Source organism: Oncorhynchus mykiss, chromosome 7 (assembly GCF_013265735.2).
Source record: "Oncorhynchus mykiss isolate Arlee chromosome 7, USDA_OmykA_1.1, whole genome shotgun sequence".
NCBI classification, from domain to species: Eukaryota; Metazoa; Chordata; class Actinopteri; order Salmoniformes; family Salmonidae; genus Oncorhynchus; species Oncorhynchus mykiss.
This window is the reverse complement of record NC_048571.1, coordinates 8,439,420-8,445,419: the sequence shown is the minus strand read 5'-3', so window position 1 is coordinate 8,445,419 and position 6,000 is coordinate 8,439,420. Positions and strand designations below refer to the sequence as shown.

General features: G+C 45.0%; 1 protein-coding gene across 2 annotated transcripts in view; it reads left to right on the top strand.

Annotated features, from left to right (window-relative positions):
- The first annotated feature begins 233 nt into the window (after positions 1-233).
- LOC110527256 (semaphorin-5B) overlaps positions 234-6,000 on the top strand; it is a 106,860-nt gene continuing 101,093 nt past the window's right edge. For both annotated transcript variants that reach the window (XM_036982412.1, XM_036982411.1), the window contains exon 1: positions 234-377. The gene's annotated coding sequence lies outside the window, so the exon portion shown is untranslated. The remainder of the gene's footprint in view (positions 378-6,000) is intronic.

Sequence of the window (6,000 nt, the reverse complement as noted above, 5' to 3'; positions counted from 1 at the left end):
TGCGCATCTCTCACTCTGACTAGAATGAAAACACAATTATATGACTGAAGAAATTAGTTTGAAGAAAAAGGCTCTGGGTTGTTAAAAGTTAGCCTACCTACAATTAAATTGTGACAAACATGTCCTTAATTTGAGATTTAAAACACCCTCAAACGATTCGTAGGTTCAAAACTCCCCTTTTAACAGCTGTAGTGGGATCTCCGCACAACATCACAGCGCCTGCAAAGCCAGCCAGGCAGATAGCCACTTGGTAGGAGAGAGACACGTACCGGACAGTGGATACTCTATGGGCTACTGTGCATAGGCCAACGCGCTCTGCTTCAGCCTTCGTATGAAACTAACTTTCTCCAGCAACGTAAATGCACCGATAAAGAAAGGTAAGGTTTGTAAAAAATAAATACAAATAAAATGGTCGTGAGACAGCAATTGAATGAACTTATTTTTCTGGAAAGTTTGACTGCCAGGCAATTTGATCATATTTGAGTAACCATATTTACATTTCGTAGAAGATGCTTATGTCAAATAATTATTGACTGAACAAGCAACTTCATATAAATGGTGTTATCAGAATGACAAACGCGGTAGAATCTTTGTTATTTGACTCTAGGACGTCTCGTGTTGCGTCAATGTACTGTCCCTTCGATAGATTTTTCAGATCAATTCTGTTATTGGATTTTCGGTTGAGGTCAGTATGTGCATCCCGAATCGATTTTAGGCTACCTATGCGCGCAAGATGTTGGCCGGATAGACAAAAGGCAAGAGGTTGGAATCATACCACTAGAGTAAGACTGTCTGATCACTCTGCGGACTGCTTTAGGGCATTAGATACAGTATCATGCACATCTTTACGACGCAGCCCTTGACATAATTGTCATGTTATTGTCTGTTCCAGGCCATATAACATCGATGTTGCCCCAAACTTTGCAACTTTGCTCATCATTTTGGTTAATTATTGCCACTCGTCGATAGAGTGCAGAGTTGAGCAGCAGTTGTCCTTGGGTTTACAGTAGTCTCTGGGTTTACAGTAGTCTCTGGGTTTACAGTAGTCTCTGGGCTTACAGTAGTCTCTGGGTTTAGAGACTACAGTAGTCTCTGGGCTTACAGTAGTCTCTGGGCTTACAGTAGTCTCTGGGTTTAGAGACTACAGTAGTCTCTGGGCTTACAGTAGTCTATGGGTTTACAGTAGTCTCTGGGTTTACAGTAGTCTCTGGGTTTACAGTAGTCTCTGGGTTGAGATACTACAGTAGTCTCTGGGTTTACAGTAGTCTCTGGGTTTACAGTAGTCTCTGGGTTTACAGTAGTCTCTGGGCTTAGAGACTACAGTAGTCTCTGGGTTTACAGTAGTCTCTGGGCTTACAGTAGTCTCTGGGTTTACAGTAGTCTCTGGGTTTACAGTAGTCTCTGGGTTTACAGTAGTCTCTGGGCTTACAGTAGTCTCTGGGTTTACAGTAGTCTCTGGGTTTACAGTAGTCTCTGGGCTTACAGTATTTGTGTTGATACTGTAATGTCTAAAATGTTTCCTGCACCAGTAGACAGCGAGATAGTTTATCACGATGTTTGAAAATACCACCGTGATGTATTTCTTCCTCACCTAATGGCTTTAATATCACACTTGGTGGCTGGTTCATGATGTTTCATGACTACAGCTATAATGTGTCTAAAGTTATCTCATTCTCTGTAAATTCTCATCTGTAATGTAATCTGTGATGATGTACCATGTATATCCCTCAATGAGTGATACTGTATTCTTTGGGGCAAAGACCTGGTTTGTGGCACTCTGTGTCTCAATTCAATTCAGAGCCTACATTGGCATCCATCCATCCATCCGTCTCTCTCTCCATCTCTCTCTCTCTCTCTCTCTCTCTCTCTCCATCTCTCTCTCTCTCCATCTCTCTCTCTCTATCTCTCTCTCTCTCTCTCTCTCTCTCTCTCTCTCTCTCTCTCTCTCTCTCTCTCTCTCTCTCTCCCTCTCTCTCCATCTCTCTCTCCATCTCTCTCTCTCTCTCTCTTTCAATTTAATTCAATTAAATTCTATTTGCTTTATTGACATGACGTAACAATGTACATACTGCCAAAGCTTACTTTGGAGATTTACAATATTAACATAATTAATAAAAATAATCAATATTGTCAACGGAACAACAGTAACAACAATAACCAAGGGTCAAAATAACCACACATTGACCAATACCAATAATCATAGAGGACATGTGCAGGTTGATTGGTCTGTCAGACACTGTCCCTCATCTTATGGCAGGCAGCAATGTAGTGCGCTGCCAACCCACAGCTCTCTGCTCCTCTGTTTAATCTGTTCTAAACAGACCTATTGAGGAGTCAATGATTCAATAGCTTCCCTCAATTCATCTCCCTCAGCGCAAGTCCAGTTCACGTTTACAGATCTGTTCATAAAGGCTGTAATGACTGCCTCACCCTGTCCTACCTGGCTACAGAAGTGGAACATGAGCTTCAGTGATAAGGGCTAGAAAAGGTCAGGGGGTAGACAAGAACTTGTGTCCATTGTGAGTTGGCGCACCTTCACAGACAAGAGCAGTACAGCAGTCAACTACAAGACCTGAGGAGAGAGGAGGAGAGAGACATTGATTATATTCCATTCTAAACAACTCTGGTAGCATGTCTGTGTACAACATGATCGGAGCTGAGAGAGGAACGTGGAGAGAGGAGAGGAGAGAGATGCTTGTTACTGCATGTTAAAACTATTGTCTGGTGGAGTATGCTACAACAGAGATTTAATGGCTTGGACCTGCGGGGCTCAGCTCTGGTCTGTCTGTCTGTCTGTCTGTCTGTCTGTCTGTCTGTCTGTCTGTCTGTCTGTCGGCCTGTCTGTCTGTCTGGCTGCCTACATGTCTCTGTCTGTCTGTCTGTCTGTCGGCCTGTCTGTCTGTCGGCCTGTCTGTCTGTCTGTCCGTCGGTTGTCCTGTCTGTCTGTCTGCCTGTCTGCCTGTCTGCCTGTCTGCCTGTCTGTCTGCCTGTCTGCCTGTCTGTCTGCCTGTCTGTCTGTCTGTCTGTCTGTCTGTCAGCCTGTCTGCCTGTGTATTCTTAGGTCTCAGGAGTAGTGTTTCTCTGCTGAATCGCTTCAGCTCTTGTCCCAACAACACAGAAACAAAAGTACTACTCCCCAGGCTGCTCAGAAGAGTACCTCTGATGTATTTGAGTACGGCTTGGTGCCATGACTTATCCATGTGTTTAGTTACATCTGCGTGTTTCTCATCGGAGAACACAAAGAATGCTCCCCCGTACCCTGTCAACACACGCTCGCTCACTTGCTTGTACACACACACACACACACACACACACACACACACACACACACACACACACACACACACACACACACACACACACCTCTCAGTGATCTGCTGTAACAGACTAACTGTGACTCCATTGCATTTGGGATTGTGATTCTTGCTCTGTAGGTCTCTGGTGTTTGATGGGAAACGGTCAAATCTAGAGGACAGTTTCCCCTTCCACTACATTAATAATACAGTAAGACTGTTGAATGATTCATTGATACAATCCCCACTAAACTCAACCTCTGTGACCTCTTTCACTTGCCCATTTAATTCCTAGTAATTTCTCATCTCCTGTTTATGTTTAACAGGTTGGATTAAATGTGTATTTGATGTGTATGGACATATATACAGTAGGGTGTTAATTTGAGCCAGTTTACCACAGCAGGAACAAGACATGTGAAATGTGGATTATTATTAAGGGACTGTTTTATGGATGGAAACATTATTAGTAAGGGAAAATCAAGTCGAACATTTCAAAGTGGAAATGACAAACTTCAGAAGCCTTTTTTAAACCTCATATACAATAAAAGTTGAACATGTTCTGCATTGCAGGAAAGTTCTCCTGCAAACAGGGTGATCAAATGAAGATCCTACATCTGTATGGCAACCACCTGGCCCAGACAAACAACGCTGCTCTCTCTCAGCATCAGGTCTACAGAATACAGCCTTTACTATGCGGCTGGTGGAAGCAGCCATTAAATCATTTTAGTGCCAGACAGACCGCCACAGGCTGACTCTCAAATGGCACCCTATTCCCTTTGTAGTGCACTACTTTAGACCAGGGTCTCTGGTCTCCAAAAGTAGTGCACTGTATAGGGAGTAGGTTAGCCAGAGACCACAGCTCCCCTCTCTCTCTCCACTGCTGTTTTACTGGGATGGCGGGAGGGGGGAGGGCGGGGGGAGGGGGGAGAGTCACCTGGCCAGGGGGGCTATGGTGGTCACCCTGCACAGACCATGTCATTCACTAAGGGAGCTTAGATGTGTGTGTGTGTGCGTGTGTGCGTGTGTGCGTGTGTGTGTGTGTGTGTGTGTGTGTGTGTCTGTGTGTGTGTCTGTGTGTGTGTGTCTGTTTGTGTATGCATGTGTGCAGCTATATTACCAGAGTAACAAGATAAACGTTGACACTCCCAAGAGGTGGGTCAAAGGCAGCACAGCCACGCTTGTTGAAGTCAGGTTATCCCAATGTTTGAAGTAAAAGTCAAAGACAATATTTCGGTGTGCGAGGCCCCTGGCTCACAGTGGAGTGCTATGCTGTCAGACAAGGGCCCCATTGATGCCTCTGGAGAGGAAAGTGAGGGGAGGTTTCCCAGGGGAGGTCCCTGGACTGTTGTATCTGAAGGGGTCTAGGAAGCTCTGCTGGCCAAACCAACCGTACTGTGATGGCTCAGATATTTTTGTACATTCCAGTACAGTTCCATCAACTATGGTAAATGGGTAAGTCTAGCACAGACTTACCCATCGCTGTCAACCCTGACCTAGCCTTGACTCCTGTACCCTGACCTAGCCTTGACTTCTGTACCCTGACCTAGCCTTGACTCCTGTACCCTGACCTAGCCTTGACTCCTGTACCCTGACCTAGCCTTGACTCCTGTACCCTGACCTAGCCTTGACTCCTGTACCCTGACCTAGCCTTGACTCCTGTACCCTGACCTAGCCTTGACTCCTGTACCCTGACCTAGCCTTGACTCCTGTACAGTGTGAGTGTGAGTGTGAGTGTGAGTGTGAGTGTGAGAGTGTGAGTGTGAGTGTGAGAGAGAGAGAGAGAGAGTGAGAGTGAGAGTGAGAGTGTGAGTGAGAGAGAGAGAGAGAGAGAGAGAGAGAGAGAGAGAGAGAGAGAGAGAGAGAGAGAGAGAGAGAGAGAGAGAGAGAGAGAGAGAGAGAGAGAGAGAGAGAGAGAGAGAGAGAGAGAGAGAGAGAGAGAGAGAGAGAGAGAGAGAGAGAGAGAGAGAGAGAGAGAGAGAGAGAGAGAGAGAGAGAGAGACAAGACTTCACAAACACCAAATTGAGACTCTGCACGCAGAATTCTGAAAAAATATCCTCCGTGTATAACAAAAAACAGAGCAAAAAACAGAGTAAACTAGGATGCTATTTGGCCCTAAACAGAGAGTACACAGTGGCAGAATACCTGACCACTGTGACTGACCCAAACTTAAGGAAAGCTTTGACTATGTACAGACTCAGTGAGCATAGCCTTGCTATTGAGAAAGGCCGCCGTAGGCAGACATGGCTCTCAAGAGAAGACAGGCTATGTGCTCACTGCCCACAAAATGAGGTGGAAACTGAGCTGCACTTCCTAACCTCCTGCCCAATGTATGGAACAATCTGTAGTTTCCAAGTAATGGTAACTAAGCCTTATAAGGCATTATGAAGGGTCATGCATGCTTATAACAACTAATGAAGCGTTATACCTGCATGTTGGCTTTAAGTGAAGTCTTAGGATTATATCTGTCAAAAAGTCTTACTGAAATTTATTTTTCTTTATTTAACTAGGCAAGTCAGTTAAGAACAAATTCTTATTTTCAATGACAGCCTAGGGGTTAACAGTGGGTTAACTGCCTGTTCAGGGGCAGAACGACAGATTTGTACCTTATCAGCTCGGGGGTTTGAACTTGCAACCTTCCGGTTACTAGTCCAACGCTCTAACCACTAGGCTACCCTGCCGCCCCCAAATAAAAAACATTATCTGACT